The sequence below is a fragment of the Xyrauchen texanus genome, chromosome 40 (genome assembly GCF_025860055.1).
Source record: "Xyrauchen texanus isolate HMW12.3.18 chromosome 40, RBS_HiC_50CHRs, whole genome shotgun sequence".
Lineage (NCBI taxonomy): Eukaryota > Metazoa > Chordata > Actinopteri > Cypriniformes > Catostomidae > Xyrauchen > Xyrauchen texanus.
In genome coordinates, this window is record NC_068315.1 from 14766334 (window position 1) to 14784000 (window position 17667).

At 37.3% G+C, this 17667-nt stretch overlaps 1 protein-coding gene across 1 annotated transcript in view; it reads left to right on the forward strand.

Annotated features, from left to right (window-relative positions):
* LOC127633173 (medium-chain acyl-CoA ligase ACSF2, mitochondrial-like) overlaps positions 1 to 17667 on the forward strand; it is a 233500-nt gene that overhangs the window by 206132 nt on the left and 9701 nt on the right. The window lies entirely within an intron of this gene.

Genomic DNA, 17667 nt, shown 5'->3' on the forward strand with positions numbered 1-17667 from the left:
AATTATAATTAATATACAGTAAAATAGCCCTAAAAGAAAACATTTCTATTTTTTTTTATTTTTTTTTTTATTATAAAACCATATTAGCTTTAATTATTAATTGTTTTTGAAAATGAGGGCATCTTTTAATGTTCCCAAAGGGAGGTTTTCTTCAGATTTAGCTCACTTTTGGGGACACATTTTTTTTTACTTTGTCTCACAGTAACGTATTTTTATGAGCATGTTTATTATGTTAATCACTGTTAATGTGGGTTTTTGACTTGTTGGAACCATTTGCCTTGATAGTTAATGCCAAGGCTAATCAATCAGTTTTTGAATATTATATCCTTATTATCCTATATTAATTATTAAATCACTTATTATTAGTGGTTGACCGATATGGGTTTTTTAATGTCCGATGCTGATCAGAGAGCAGGGTGGATGATACATTGCGATATATCGCACCATTTAATATAGCTGCTGCTAGTTTTAAGTACCTCACAAACAGAGAGAGAGAGAGAGAGAGAGAGAGAGAGAGAGAATGCCACTGACTTTACTGAGAACCTGTTGTCACATGACTTAATGACCTTTTGATGATGTGGGACATTATCATAGAACTGGCCCTCTAGAGAATGAGTGCTTTTGTCAGAGGGAAAGGTCCATACCTCAGTTTGCTGAGCACTATTGTGCTCACTATTGTGGTTCACTATTGTTACTGATCAGTGCATCAGTAACAATAGTGAACCAGTAGTGTAGAATGATCCAGAGTGATCTGCACACTTTTCACTCCCACAAATCAAAGTGCTCTCTTACTCGCCTATATGCCTACACAGGGGTATGTAAACAGATACACAGACTGAAAATGTACACACATACTGTGAAGTCTGCAAACTTTATCCATGAATTTCTATTTCCTTTGGGAAATCTCTACCAGTGAATACTACATGTGCTGAAAATAGTCTAAATATATCAGTTGCCAACGCGTGTGTGTGTGTGTGTGTGTGTGTGTGTGTGTGTGTGTGTGTGTGTGTGTGTGTGTGTGTGTGTGTGTGTGTGTGTGTGTGTGTGTGTGTGTGTGTGTGTGTGTGTGTGTGTGTGTGTGTGTGTGTGTGTGTGTGTGTGTAAAAAGAACAGAAAATACAAGGCCACAAGCCCCTGCTTTCCTTGTTTTTGATTGGCTGATTAGCCTCATCCTCTCTGTTTTCTCCTCATGGGTTCATTAATGAAATGGATATCATCACTGTGGCAATGGAGGGCTCAGTGTTGCGTGTGTCCTGCTGCGTTTGAAAGGCCAGTATATGTTTGATGTCTTATTCCAGCATGGATGATTTACACCTGCTTAATTCCCTCAAAGCAGAAAGATGTTTTTGTTGGCAAAGCAAAGGAGTAGCTAGGTGAATATCATGAAACCTGTCAAGGTAAAAAGTATTTTACTCCAAAATAATTTTTGCTTAAAAGGGTCATGTCATGAGGAATACAATTTTCATTTAAATGTTGACTTATAAGAGGTCTTTCTGCTATAAAATCTATTGTAAATTTCAGAACTCAAAACTTTATCCCTAATGCAATAAAAGCATTTCTTGAAACCTAGCTGCCAAAACATCTCTTTCTCTACTATCGCGACTTCCCTACATCACTAGGGGCACTCATTAATTCATGACCACCTCTACAGCAACAACATCAATACCTACTTTACATCATCGCTCCCTTGGCCCTGCCCACTGGTCCGGGGGCTCAGTTTTTAAACACCGTGAGAGAGAGAGCGGGGCAAACAGTGTGGCCTAGTTGGACTAACTATTGGGACCAAATAGGACCCTTCTGGACTATTTTGAATTATTTTTGTATATTATGTACTATACAGACATCTTTGACTGTTGTCATGTGTCTGGCGTCGCTTTTAAAAGACATTGTGTCAAATTACAACTCCGTTTTAGGCCATTCGGATACATTCAGCTGCTGCCACATGTTGTGTGCACAAACTGCCCAACATACTGATCTTTCGCTGTTTTAATGCATTTCTGGCGATGTGCATCAGTACAGGAGGATATTTTTTGAAAACTGGATGTGCGTCTTCATTGTACTTTGGACTATGTATGTTCATCATGTGGAATGTGTCTTCAGCGTATTTCAGCATGGATTGCTTGTAATTAGTTTAATTAGTAAGTAGAAAGAAACAGTCATAAAAAAAAATTCAAGCTTTGCAAAGGAATTGACAGTGAAGGATGGGGCATTTAAAAATACTATAGGACCTGATCAAAAATGTAAGTAAACCGTTCCATTCATGAATATTTCAATCATATCATATGTCATAAATGTTTGATATGTTTTTGATAGTTTCAGTTTGCTGAAACCTGGCGCAACGACTTGAGGCTGTCTACACCGGGTGCGTCGAGACAAACGTTCTAAAACATTTATTTGTGTTGTTGGCAGTAGTAGCACTAGCGCAACATCGAATGGGATATCTGTTTACTGCAGCGGACGCTTCCATGGTAGACGGCATCATTGTTTATAATGGGTTCTATTGCTTTTGACGCAAAACGCCAGTTGTGTTTATATATATATATATATATATATATATATATATATATATATATATATATATATATATATATATATATAAAGAGCCCTTGAAATTAAGCCTATTGAAGGAACATTAAGATGTTTTGCATTGTGACTGAAGATGTATGATAATTAAGTACATTTTCTCCCCAATTTCTCATTACCATAATGCAAAAAAATCCCATTCTCAATACTGTCAATTTAAGAAAATATTGATTCTCAATTTTCTTAAGGATGCTTATTTGCTGTACAGCTTCAAAATAAAAAATAAATAAGTTACTGTTACTTCCTGTAACAGTGTAGTACCCCCCAAAAAACACTGTAAAATTTAAACGAGAGGGAAAAGGCCAACGCGGAGCGGCAGTGAGAGAGAGAGAGAGAGGAGAGATAGATGAAAAAAACGGTCTCAGACCCCGCCGCGTTTCAGCGGCTGGTAGGGGACTCCTCCGCCCCTGGCAGCGGCTCTGACCACTCCAGGTGGTCGGTTAGGAGCTCTTTCTCCCCTCGTGGTTGGCGGCCGTCCTCAGCTTCCAGGCGGCCGGGCTCCTCGTCCCCCGGCAGATGGCCACGGCTGCTCCGTTGGGGTGGACGGTAGTGGCAAGAACTCTACTACGGCGTGTCCCGTAGGCAAGAACCGGCTTGGCAATATAAATAATAGTTTTAATGATACACTTAAAAAGACACAAACACACATGACGGACATGTCCGTAAACGATCTCTCTCTCTCGCACAATCCTCCGCAGTCGGCCTTTATCCCTCTCGGAGGCTTGATTAGCCTGATAAGGGACCGGGTGTGTAGAATCATGACCTGGTCCCGCACTCTGCCCTGCCACAGCCATGTATTACATAGTGTTGGAAAGGTCTTAACGAGTACAATGCAATGAGCAAATTTGTTTCACACAGAGGCCAAACTGCATTGAATATTAGTGTATGAAATTCCAACTGACACAAATAAATATAACAAATAGGAGTGACGTTTTGTCATGTTTTTCTTTATTTCTTCCTGAAACAATGACATATCGTAACTTACAGCAGACTGTCCCGATTCAAACAAGCCCAAATTCAGTATAAAATGCTGAGTAGAATTTGAAACATTCCTCAAAAGAGTGTGTGCGTGTGCGTGTGCGCGTGCGCGTGAGCATGCGTGTTTGTGTGTGCGCGCGCGTGTGCTCATGTACAAGTGCTTTGTGTGTGCAAACACACATCCACATATGTGCAAACACTTAATATTTCTGTATTTTGTAGTCTAATCCATTAATTTCCAGTGGCAGGTGATTTTTGACCGGGAACGCAAGTGTAACAAACTGAAATAAAACCAAAAATATGTAAAGAAAATAGTCCACGTTTTTTGTGTCCACATTGAATTTTATTCCAATTGGAATGAGTAAAACAAATATTTGTACGAAAAAAGTCATCGACCTGGTCAAACTGACCGGAAGACAACATAAAAGTTAATTAAGCAAAATCTTCCCCTATTTCTCATTATTGCAAAAAAAAAAAAAAAAAAACTTTCAGGAATTTTAATTTGGCCAAAGACATTTTGTTAGTGTACAATTCTTTTGTAATTTGTAGCCAGAGTTTTCACTTACAAACACACTCACTTTCTGCCAGCTTCTGTGACTATGTTGAGGCTGAAGGACACAGGAAGTAACTACTGAAGAACCTTTGTCTGCAGAACTTCCTCTGTTCGCCCTCTGTTGCACTTTCAGGATTGCTGCATGTGTATATTTGGGTGCCAGTTTGTATCTGTGTGATGTGTTTGTGTTTCGGTGTCTGACAGACCTTTGACATTTCAATGTACTTTCTTAACTACACAGATACTGTAACACTGTTTGTATTACCCAATGGCTCTTCTTGAATCAATTCCCTGTTTTTATAGAAGCATCTCTGCGTTTCTGATTGTTTGATATTCGATGGCTGACCCTTGTTGCCCTCAATTTGCTACTGTGAGCTGTGGATTATATATGTGATAATCTCACTATTACATAAAGATACTTTTGAAAGGACCCACTATCAAAAGCATACAGACCTGATGTCAGATCAGTCAGTCATATAGGGCAGATCAGGATTTTGATAATGTTTGTGTAAGAGGCGATTGTAGAGCAGCGATTCTCACCTGGTTGGTCACAGTCAGAGCTGTTCTTAAGAGTTGCAGAAAATGAGCACAAAACAATGCTAAATGCGAATTCTAAAATGCAACTGACCATATAACCATGTATTCTTAGTATAGCAATTAATTATAGAAAAACTATTTTTAAAAATTGTTAATTGTTAAATGTTTTTGTTGATGTCAAATGTTGTGCATCCATTCAAGCTTTAAAGTATTTTGTGTAAATTCATCTGTCAAAATTCATTTGAAGCTACATGTAGCTTAATTAGGCAGATACCAATTAGGCTGTTTTACCCCCTCATGCTCGGGAAAGCAAAACTATGCAAATTAAAAGAATTTACAACCCATAATACTTAGCAGACTACTGGCCAATACCAATTTCACTTGCAACTAGGCTAAACATGTTTTTTGCTGACCACACTGTGTTTTATGTTGTGAATTGGATTGGTATGTCATGTTAAACATTAAGGAAAATTACAATGTTATTTAGGGACAACACATTCTGGTACGTTACCACTTAAAAATGTAAATGTACTAGGGCTGGGCGATTCATTGGCTTTTATTTTCAGTTATGATTTTGGCTTCCAATGATAATGAAAACAAGATAATTGAGAAAACGATTATTGTGCCGCATTCCGCTTCATAATTAAACACTGCTGCGTTATATCTTTAAAGTAACCTTTTATTAAAGTTCAAATAATGGGTTATGAAAATAAACTCAGAAACTGGCATTTCTCTGTGCAGTCAGCGCTGCATCTATGGGTTGCCTTAAGCGATGGGGGAGAGATTGAATCTTCTCCTGGCTGATGCACACTCTGGCGCAGGAATACTCGTCACTCACACGTGTTTGCTGCAGCTAGAAGATAACGTGATGCTCACGATGTAGTGAATCATAATATATGTGACATGTTCTCTGTGTGTATCTTATCATAAAGAAAATCGGCCTTGTAAGTATAAATGTAAGCTAATAGACCTGCTGCTGTCTAGTGTGTCATTATAATAATCAAACAACCATAACAAAGAAAACACTCACTGCTCTTGACTCAGTAACTTTAATACATATAAAGTATTTAAGTATTAATTTATTTTAATCATACAGTGAAGACCAGTAGTAGACCCAATGTGCTCTAAGTCCTTGTGGTGGCGTAGTGACTCGCCACAATTTTTTTTATTTTATTTAAGCTGTGTATTTGAGTAGTAGAAAGCATCTGCCACTAGTTCATAGTAATGCACACATTATTCCCACTCACTTCCTTTTTTGCTCCGAACATAACCCACCCCCCATATTAAAGATTCCTTTGGTACCTACATAAAGAAGAGGGGGCTGGGGCCAGATAATAAAAGAACTGGATTAAGGGGAGTGAGACACACATATACACAATCACCCTCAGTACACGTAAGCAACAGGATTTCATTAAACTCTTAACATGTTTATCTGTATATACAGGCTGTGTATATATTTGGGCTGAACTTTAATCTTACTGTCCAGTCCTCTAGTAGGTTTGTATATATCAGATGCCTACCCAAAAATGTTCCTTGTAGGACAGTGCTCCATCTTCTTTACCTCTTCTTTTACTCTTATGTCCTTTATGGAGAGGTTAATAATATCTCTTTCTTTCTCCATGCACTTTTTTAAGCATTGCTGTCTGCTTGTGCCATTGGAAAGAAAGAGATGGGTGGATGTGCCAGTTAGCAGTGGGTGCCCAAAAATGCCCCTTTATACATGGACAAAGAGAGTATAAAGAGCCAAAGCAAACACTGAAAGAGCCGCTTGTGTTGTGGTCTGTTCCTCTTACAAGATGTTGTACATTCCTCCTATTTTCCCCTTAGTCTCAATACAAGGTTGAGAGGTGTTTTGAACATTTGTGTGTTTTATGGCTTTTTGTCTGAATATAAGGCATTTTTAATGAACTACAGTATTAACCTCTGCAGCCTGTATTGCTACAGGTGACCACAGTCATGTGACACAATGATTTTAGCAGGACACTTTTGTGTTCTCCATGATTTTGGTCTGTACAGGGCTTTAGCTAATGCTAAAATTTAATTGTAATATTTGTTTTTTGGGTGATGGAAGTTAGTTGAAATTCAAATGCATTTTGCAAATGCAAAACAGTTTCTGTCATTTACTTTTAAAACTTAACAAAAAGCACTGTTCATTAAAGTTCAGTGGACCCATCGGGGATGGAGTGAGACTAAAAATGAGCCCAGCAGGAGGCAATGGGTACACCAGAATATAAATATTAATAATTCTGCTCAGCTGAAAAATACATAATTATGTTAGATACATATACTTATATCATACATTTTAAGTATTTTAAATTAATATTGTAATTTTTAATCCACTTCAACTTGTCAAACAAGTTATCATGCAAACATCTTTCAATACTGTTTCCGTGCTCGCTTCATATATATCCAGCTAATCGACAATACAGTACAGTACATTTAATTGTCAATGCTTTTCATTATCAATTTTAGCAATTAGTTATTGCAGCTCTAAAAATGTGTTGAATTTACATTGAGTTTGCATTAATTTAACTAAGCAGTGAAATAATTCTGTTTCTTTCAGAATGTGGCAGTTCAATGAGCGTCACAGATGTTTTTTGGTTATTAACGAGTTAAGTGTCTTTACCGCATCCGTACTATGTGTGATTACAAATCTTTTAACTTTTTAATCAACAATTTAATTTGTTTGTAAAGAACAGAATGGATATTAAAAGACACACGATTCAATGAAAGTGAAGTGTGTGAATCTCATCTTAGGACACCCAATACACAGAAGAAAGTTCAGTTTAATATCAAGCACTGTTTTCACACTTCAACAAAACAGTCCGACTTTCCAGGTATTCCAGTACTTAAAATCTAAAAGATAAATTCAAGCACTTTAAGGACTTTGAGTGAACCCTGTAAATTGTGGAGAAAAAAGGGATGGGGAGATTTTGATGTTTGATGGGTCATTTAATTTATGATCATATGGACATTTTGAAAATATAAAAATGTGGCCTCTATATGGTTTGTCGTTTATTTTGGTTTGCAATAGTTCATAATTTTATAAATTGTCCCATCCCTAAAAGTTTGCATAGACTTTGTAATTAGAATATCCATTCATATCATGGACATAACTTATGTGTTTGATATCTCGTTCACATTCTACTAATTTCCTTAGTGTTCAGGAAACCAGTTTGAAAACCGTGAATTGTTTTTGTCGTTCCGTTTGGTGATGCAAGTGGTGCAGAAATTAATTTATCTTTTAAGGTGTAGTTCACCCAAAAAAGAAAATAAAAAAAGATATGTATGACTTTCTTCTGCTGAACACAAACAGATTTTTAGAAGAATATCTCAGCTCTGGAGGTCCATATAATGCAAGTGAATGGTGAGCAGACCTTTTGTAGCTGAAAGATCACATAAAGGAAACAAAAGTAGTTTCAATTTTCATTTTTGGGTGAACTACCCCTTTTTTCCTCCAGATAATTGAATTTCAGTTCTAGGGTGAAGAAGCCAGGGTGCTCTGCAGAGAACTGTCTTATCTGTCAGTGCCAAATTCGGATGTGAAACGAAACACAATGTCACAGCCAACTGTGCATGTTTCCCCAACATTTTTCACTAAATAAACACAAGTAAATCCAATAATTTTTATTTGTGTGCAGTTTTATATGTATATTTTATATACAGTGATACATAGTAGCTTAATAAAATGCATTATTTAATTTAATTTTTTTTTGTGAATGAACAAGGTGTGCATAAACTACTCTTATTTCTACTGCTTGTTTACTACTACTTTTTAGAACCCAGTTGAATATAATACTAAATTATTACTGTGGGACCCAGTCAATTGTATTATAATATGAACAGAGCAGCGCGTCACCTGATTATTCTGAAGCATGCACGAACATGTTTATCTGTCATTTATAGCAGCCTTTTTTCAGATCTCATATGACCGTATCACCATTTTGATGTTATTTTGATTAATTGTGCAGCCCTGACGGATCATGAAATTATTCTAACGATACACTTTTGATGAAACTTAATAGCCAAATAAAAGCGCATGTAAATAATCGTGATACTCATGGTCGACCGATATGGGTTTTTTAATGACCGATGCAGAGAGCAGAGTGGCCGATAGGCCAATACAATGTCGATAGATCACACAATTTAATATAGTAAATAAACATAAAATTGCTCTAAAATGTATAAACTCTTATTTAGTACTATATTTACTCAATTTCACACAAAACTTTAACTTTGTGAAAAATAATCTAAATGGTTAAGTCATAACATTTTAGTAATTTATTTGCACATGAAGAAATTGTTAATATATTAGTAAAAAGTAAATAACAGTACACACAGTAGCCCAGCAACCATGGATGGCATGCACACGTTAGCAGTTTTTTACCACATTTACTCAAAAAATACAGAATCAAACCAATTGTACATACAGTGCATAATGAATATGCATTTACTTATAGCACACATGAAACGTTTGTACTTTGAAGTCACTATCACGCACTCGTGCGGATTCAGCGTGAGTAGCAATCTCCTGACAGTTTAAACGGCCTGGATCACCTGCTTGCATTGCCACAGATTGAACGTCATGATTTGTGTAACAGAGGAACTTTTGATCTTGATCCTGAAGTTTTGATTCTGCCTGATGGAAAACACGCTTCAGAGGAAAATATTAGATGAGCGCTCGATGGGAAGAAAACACTGGATTTTTGTGAGGTTCGTGAATTACATCTGTTAAAACTATATATATGCTTATTTGCAGACAGTATATCAGAAGTTTTTTTGATGTTTGCTTTTTATCATTAGAAAAGTTACAGGGAACTGTTGAGGAGAGACTGTTAGAATACGTGCTTCAGTGGAAGATTTATGAGCACACTACAGGATGCTGGATCTGCTGAAGTTGTGTGAGGTTGATTTATTTCACCCGTTTAAACAAGATATGTGCATATTTTCAAACGGTATATTATATTAGTTTTATTGATATTTGCCTTTTTTGTCAATAGACAAGACAGTTAAATGTTACAGGGAACTGTTGAGAAGAGAGAGGGTGAATGAAACTGTGCTCTTTAACATTCAAACGCATCTGCCTGATATGAAAATTGCACACCATTCTTTTATTATATAACACGATGACATGTAACAACACGATGGCATGTAACAACAAAATGAACCATGACTTGTCGTTTACATGTCTCCGTCACTTCACATGCAAAAATTTTATTTATCGCCTCTGCAATATATCGGTCAACCGCTACCCATGATATTGCATAAACATAAGCAAAATCATTGTTATTATATCATGAATATTTTATATATTGCCCAGCCCTACCCCCATACTAAAATATTTAGTCAGTACCGTTCTGCCCTGCAAAGCCAAAATGCAGTAACTACACCAACACTTGAACTGAGAAAAATGGCTTCAATGTGTTTGGGTTATCCAGCCAAAGACAGATTATGAAATAGTTTCACTTTGTTCACCGGATTCTCACTGAATCTATTTTGGTGATAGTTTTGACAGTTTTTTTATGTTGCCTTTTGCATGTTGGTATACATTTTAAGAACACTGTTACATGGCTTTAACTGTCCAAAAGGGAGTGTCTGAATATGTACATTTATTTTGAGATTAAAGCACTGTTGTATATGTTGTTTAGGCCATTTTAACCCACATTGTTTATTTGAACAGCTGTCTGTCACCTGCATCTCAGACAACACTTCTGTTTGACTTTATTTCCTGTATTTGTCTTCCTTTTTGTTTCTCACAGTGGTATCATTTCCTCTCAGTCTGACAAAGTGACTGTTTCTGTATTTTGCAGCTTGTCTCCAATTATGATGTTTTCACTCTTTCTCTCTCTCTGTGTCTGTTTGTGTTTTTGTACTGTACCTCAACTCTGCAAAGAACACCTCTCAAACCACAGGAAACAGCTGGGCTAGTCTCATCATATTTAACTAGTACTTTATTATTGCTAGTCCTCTAGCCAGTCCTGATGACCACAGTTTGACATGTTTGGACACAAACATTGAAATGCTTTATCTCATATTACTAATGAATCATTTCCTGCATTGTTTTCTCTGCAGAGAACTCCTTGTCCTAGATTGAAAATTATCTGTGTGGGTTGCAAATTATGTTCTCTGTCTGGGTCAAATTATTTTTATTGACCTGGGGCATAAGAATGATGCCTCCTGAAATTATCTAATTTATGTAGAGCTGAATGATTGCATTAGCATTTTAAATAAGACCTGTGGTGCTTTCTGCTGAATTCCTTAGAGATAAATTGTACTGCCCTGCAGAGGCAAAATGTAGAACACATTTTCTAAACATTAAGTAATGGCTGGGTTTCTTAGACTATTACATGTCCTCTGACAGATGGGTTTGGCTCTATGCTCCAATTCAGTGAAAATGCAGAAAATGTTTTGTCTACATGAAGTCTACACAGAAACCAAGTAACTTTAAAGCCATTTTTCTAAATTTCCTTGTTTGTTCAGTTACTGTGTTTTGCATTTGTAGAGCAGTTTACATGAGTGTTGTGAGATTGGTGCATGGCACACAGTTGATTGGAAGATTTAGATGTTTGCACATTGACAGTGTTACTGTATGTGGGTCACCTTGAGGGTGGGACAATGTGCGTAATAGAGGGATAGAAGCATAGAGCTCTTGAAATTTTGAGGGTTGAGTCGTTGCACACGCACACACACACACACACACACATATACACATGTTGATGAGGACTCTCTGTATACATAATGATTTTTATACTGTATGAACTAGATTCTACCTCCTAACCCTACCCCTAAACCTAACCCTCACAAATAATTTTTGTGAATTTTGCGGACACTAGAAATGTCCTCATAAAGCAAATTTATATCACAATACCCCTGTAATTACCAGTTTGTGACCTAAAAATGTCCTCGTAAACCACCCAAACCTCCAGCGCTTTATTCACTTTCAGTGTAAACACCCTGTAACAGATAAAGGACGGGCAAGGAGGAGTTTCTCTCTCTCTCTCGAACTGGCATCACTGGCTCCCCTTTATCTCGCTCTCCTGCTGATCAGCTGATTCAGTGCTGGCCATGCAGCCTCACGGCCCGGCCATGCCCTCTTCCTCGTCACACACCCTTAACACTTATACACCCCGACACAAATAGATTCATGAACAGGAACCTTGGCGAGTGAAATCCCACCCTTCCTCTTTGGAGCGTGTGAACTGCATCTCCATTGACCTCTAGTACCATGACCTTTGACCCCAATGAACTGCTGGCAGGGCTTCAGCGTGCAAGGCCACCCGTCCTGTTTTCTCTCACCCATTGCTTTACTCTATCTATCACTCTCCCAGTCAGCGGTTAAGGACAGTGTCCTTTTGAGTGAGCCTATATAAAGAGAACTTCACTGCTGCTATATTTAACTCCTTAAGATGCTCTCTCTCTCTTTAAGCACCTAGTTCCTGCTTCTGTGGCTTTGGGTTGGAAAGCCATGACAGTCTAGTCTTCGATTGCTTATTTCTCTGTTGTTCTTCCATCTTCTCTGTCTCGCTCCCTTTCCCTCTTGCTACAAGAAGGACTGTCCTCGATTTTCATGCGTGGGCTGGTTTCAGCCCCACATCCGCAAGAATCATGTTCTCTTACCTTCGATATCCGCACTACCTGGTGAGTTCCTGAGCAATGAGGGGGGAATGAGAATGCTGAGATAAACTATGCAATATTGGAAACTTTGTAAAGTGGGGCTGGTTCTCTGTGAGGAGTGTGGCTTGGTGTGTTTGTGGTTGTGGCATATTATATGGTAGAAAAGTCTGTTGCAGATGGATATAATTTTTTTTTATGGTGTTTAAGGCAAGCATTGGGCCTACTAATATTATTTCTCATACTTAAGCATTAGTGATTTGAACAAACCAATTTGTTTGTGGTGAAATAACACGCATAATTTGACCTCCAACACCTGTGTAGGAGAGAAGGATGATGCCAGTTTTTTTCTGAAAGGAGAGAAGCACTGAGATTACGTTGGCAGAAAGCAACTACAGGTTGTGTCATTGTAGCCATTGACATCATTTTACTGATTATCTCATGTCATTCATACTAGTGTCCTTACACTTATGCTTTGTTCTGTCAGTACACTAGCTTTGCCTATGTGGGATTGTAAGAAAGACACATTGTTCTCTGTCTATTTCTGTAGTTAAAGGTATGGGATCTTATTGCTCCATTGAGAGTTGAGAATGCCTTTTCTCTTCAAGTTTGCATCAAATGCAGTGTATTATTCTGCCATGAAAAGTTTTGAAAATTTGTTCCAATTCAAATCACTTTATAGTCACTATATCATATGTTTTCTTAATATTCCTGAGGGCACTTCTAAATCGTTCTGAATCCTAACTCTTTGCTCAACCCTGTCTGTGTTGAGCAAATGACTTTTGAAAATCCTTGTTGTCTCTGTCTCTCCTGAATCAATTGTCTCTTGTCTATTCATCTTTCAGTTCTTCTTTGTTGAGTCATTGAGAGTTGTTCTCAGGGCAACCCTTGCTGAATAGCTATTGTGTACTCCGTACCAAGAGCCTGTGTCTCCTTTAGTCCATGTGGCAGACATTCTGCAAGCACCTAGGATGTTTCGCTAACCCTGCTGTGCTTGTGTGTAGGGGGGTAAGGAACCAACAATGGGAACAACACATGGGTAAATGGCCCACGGTGAACCAGAACAGCATGTGCACCACAGTGTCTTGACATCTTTGCTAATGAGCCATGTGCTAAATGTGATCAGTCTAGCACACAGAATTTTGATTTATTTTATTGGATTTTGCTATGACTAACAACAAGTGATTGCATAATTGCATCTGATTTGTGTTTTGTTGGTGTTTGGCTGACACTACTGTTGGGCCTGGCACAAATTTGATTCACCTTGATAAGTTTATTTGCTTCAGTTTCAGTTCAGACAAATCTACTCTGTCTAAATCATCAGTCTGTTGTTATGTGTGTTTGTAAGAGAGAGAACAAGATGTGAAATATCTGTCCTGAAGGCTTTGCTTTTATGCTAACAGATAAGATCAAAACGCATGCATGATAACTGAATATTGACTCCACATCTGGTCCTTTAGTGTAATGTGTGAGTAATACTACTCTGAGTAAACAGAAAAGAGGTACTGTACTGGCACACAATCAAACAAGACTCTGCAGGCAAAGCTGTAATAATGGTAAAATGATAAAGTGTATTAGTCCTAGTTTTTCTAAGTCTGTATAGGAGCATAAGCATCTAAACTTTAAATTTTTTTAAATATTTGTTGTGTTACATAAAGTCAAACTTCAAGCACAGCCATACTCACAACTTGCAGTTTTCATTGCTAACTGTGTCCATGTCCACGCTATTACGTCTTTGGTTTAAAACACATTGATTTGGCTACATTTGCACCTCTCATCCAAACTAGAACAGAGTTTTCCCTGACTGAAAATAGAGCCTTTCGATAATGGTCTCTAGTACAAAGTACTTTTGAAAACAATTTTGTTTGGAAACTGTTTCCAACTAAAAGCATATTAGTGTGGATGTGGGCTGTGTTTCTTGGTCTGTACTGAAAGGAGACCACCGTAATCCCCATAAAACCACCCAAGGTTTTTTGTCTCGGCCTCTGCTGTCTTTGTTGAGCTTTGGTAATAAGGTTAGCCTTTTCAAAACACATCCTATAATGAATCAGAATTTAAAGTTTCAAAGCAAAACACACTGTTTACTGCTGAAAGTACACTGGGAAATACTATGATTTAATTGCTGGAAAGCCATGCTATTCATGGAGGCAGAATGAATATCATATTATGTTATTAGCATGCAGTACTATCATCAGACAGTATTTCCAGCTCTTTCCTCCTCATCCCACCCCAGGCATAGATCAATCTGACTTTGCACGGCCTGGTGCCACCAAGCCCACGACCCCCAGAGAGCAGTCTGTTTAAAGGGGTCAAATCATGAGGTATCCAATTTTCCTTAAACTTTTAAAATATGAGGTCATTGAACTGACAACAAACTTGTAAAACCCAAAATTTCATCCACAGTACGAAAAGACCATTTATTGTAACTAAACTGCAAAAACAGCTTCCATACATCCACAACTTGCAAAAATCTGAAGTGGGAAGGCACATTATAAACCTTATCAGCTTGACTAATGAATATTAATTAGACTCATTCTGGAGTTTTTTTCCCTTGGAATTCTCTAAAAGTGGGTGGGGGTGGTTTGACGTGCCCATTAGGGTGAGTTATTGTGGAAAATTGACTTCTAGAATTATAAGTAACAAAATTATGACTGTTTTATTGCAAAAAAATTTAATGGACATGCTAACTCTGACCCCTTGAAATAGCATGCTAGCTCTCCCACTGTGAAGTAAGCACTGTGGTAGTGGATGTGCCACTGCTAACTCAACCTGCTAACGACACCACTGCTATTTTCTCTCAGTCCAGCCTTGTAACCTACTGTGTAATCAGCAACAGCCAATACCACAACAGAAATTAACAATGGATTTTCTCATTAGTCAGGGGGCTTAGCTTCCCAAGGGGTGTCTGCTGAGACAGGAGCATTGGATTGGCATATATTACATGAATTAAATATTGTGCTGCATGGTTCTGATAAAATGTGTCCTCCGTTATTGATTAGCTGTGAAATAGAGAGGTTATGTAGTAGGTTGATTGCATTGACACGCAATAAGCCACATTTTCAAAGAGAAACCTTGGTGTATTAAACTTCTTTCTCTTGATCAATTAAACAGCATAAGGAAATCAGCAGTCTTGTTTATATGTTGTTTCAGAACACACTTTTTGCTACAATCCTGGAATAAATCATTATGCATCATCACAAGTGCATGTAAACATGGACAGTGTTGGGCAAGCTACTTTGAAACTGTAGCTTTCTAAGCTACAAGCTAATCATTATTCATAGTAGTTTGGTGGAAAAAGCTGATAACTGATTAATTGGCAGATCGTTTTTAAAATGTATTTATAAAATGTTTCTTCTTAGTCTTTCCTTTCTGTTAAGTTACATTTCAGATATTTGTATATTGTGCAACCAACGCTAGACTTTTAAATGTAAACAAGCCTAAACAAACACCGGGATTCTTTATTTTGAAATGTCTGTGCTTCCAGCTCCACAAAAACACAAGGAAATCAAAAAATACACTCTTACAATCATCAATGTATTGTATTAAAAAAACAATGAATTAAACATTATCGAATGGGCTAGTAAATACTGTAGTATTGTGGTATTGTATTTCTCTTGCAGTACTTGCTGAAGCACTGTACTGAGGATAGTGGGCATTGATTTGTTGTAACCTGCCCAGGGACTACGGATGAAAATTAGCTTATTAGCTAACTCTGGTACATTTACATTGAAGTGTAAACTGAAATGTTGATTAATGTGCATTGTCCCTGGTAAATAAATAAATAAATAGTGACAGAGACTTGGCTAACAGAGAAACACAGGTTTTGGCCACAGAGAAACACGGAGGAATAAAAAAAATAACTATTGGCAACTGTTAGCGTTAATTTTTTCCAATAACTGTTCACCATTCGCACAAATTATATACAGTACTGTGCAAATGTCTTAGGCACATAATTTGTCTTAAGATGGTTATTTAGTGTGTCAATAGGAAATATACATTTTAGACTCCCAAACATTTATTTTAGAATAGAATAGAAGAACAGGGAGCCCTGCAACAGATGGCATGGTCCCACCAAGCCTCCCACTGAATATTTAGTCAGACTGGGATTACAAAAGAGACAGAAGCAGTTGAGACAGATGAAATGGATAGATGAACTGTGGCAAATTCTCCAAGATGCTTGGAACATCTGCCAACAACCAAGAAAAACGGTATCCAGGTGTGCCTAGGAGAATTGCTGCTATTTTGAAGACAAAGGTGGTCACACCAAATATTGATTGAGCTTTTTTAAGTTTACTGGACTTTGTATGATGTTAATTGATAAATGAAAACTATTTATGACATTATTTTATAAGACATCCTCACTATGCAACATTTTTCACATGTGCCTAAAACATTTGCACAGTACTGTGTGTGTGTGTATGTATATGTATATATATATATATATATATATATATATATATATATATATATATATATATATATATATTAAATGAAAAGACTGATGTTTTGTTCTACAACATAATTACACCAGCCATACATCCAATGCAGCTTTTGCTAGCAGCTGTGTTTTGTGAAAATGTAAGCTGCTAATAAGTTGCTACTTAAGAACCACAGTGGTTGTCCACTTTGTCAAGCATGTAAACTCACATCCTTATGGTAGTTGTAGTCCTTATTGAGCAACTTCCATAAAAATTAAAAACAGCTGCTTCAAAATGTATGTTTTTGGCCTGACTGTGCAATTCATCTGACGTTCTTGAGACATTCAATGAATGAGCTGTTAATTCATGGAAATGTTCTGTCATATTTCTTTGCTTTATATTGCATAAAATAGCTTGTTAATGGAAATCGAAACTATTTTGAAAGCAAGAAGTTAGTTTTTCAGACTCACTAATTCTAGTTATGTACACTCCTAAACTGCAGGTCATGTCAATGCAAGTCCCTTACATAAATCAACAGAGGGAAGAGTTAGTTTATCCCTGAAGGTCAACCCAAAGATCTTAGGCCAGGATTAGTAGTTTCCCCTAGGTTACATCTAATACAGACTGCTTTTCTGACTAAACGGTAACACTCTTAGAAAAGACAATATGTTGACAAAAATATAAACAGTGGAAAAGATATACTTGGGGAGGAAAACTTTGCAGAGCCTAGCAGTGAAGTTAATCTTTTCAGTGGCACAGTTTTCAAAGCCCTCGCATCCTTCAGAACATAGAGAACACAAAGAAAGAATTACAGAAAGAGGTATGAGGGGGATGGGAAGAGAGAGAAAGGAAGAGTCAATCTGCTCTTCTGTTCAGAAGCATCATCACTACAACTCAAGACACACACACACACACACACACACACACATATATCTAACAATCTAGTTTTCCTTAAACTAATAGTTCACCCTATAATGAAAATTCTTT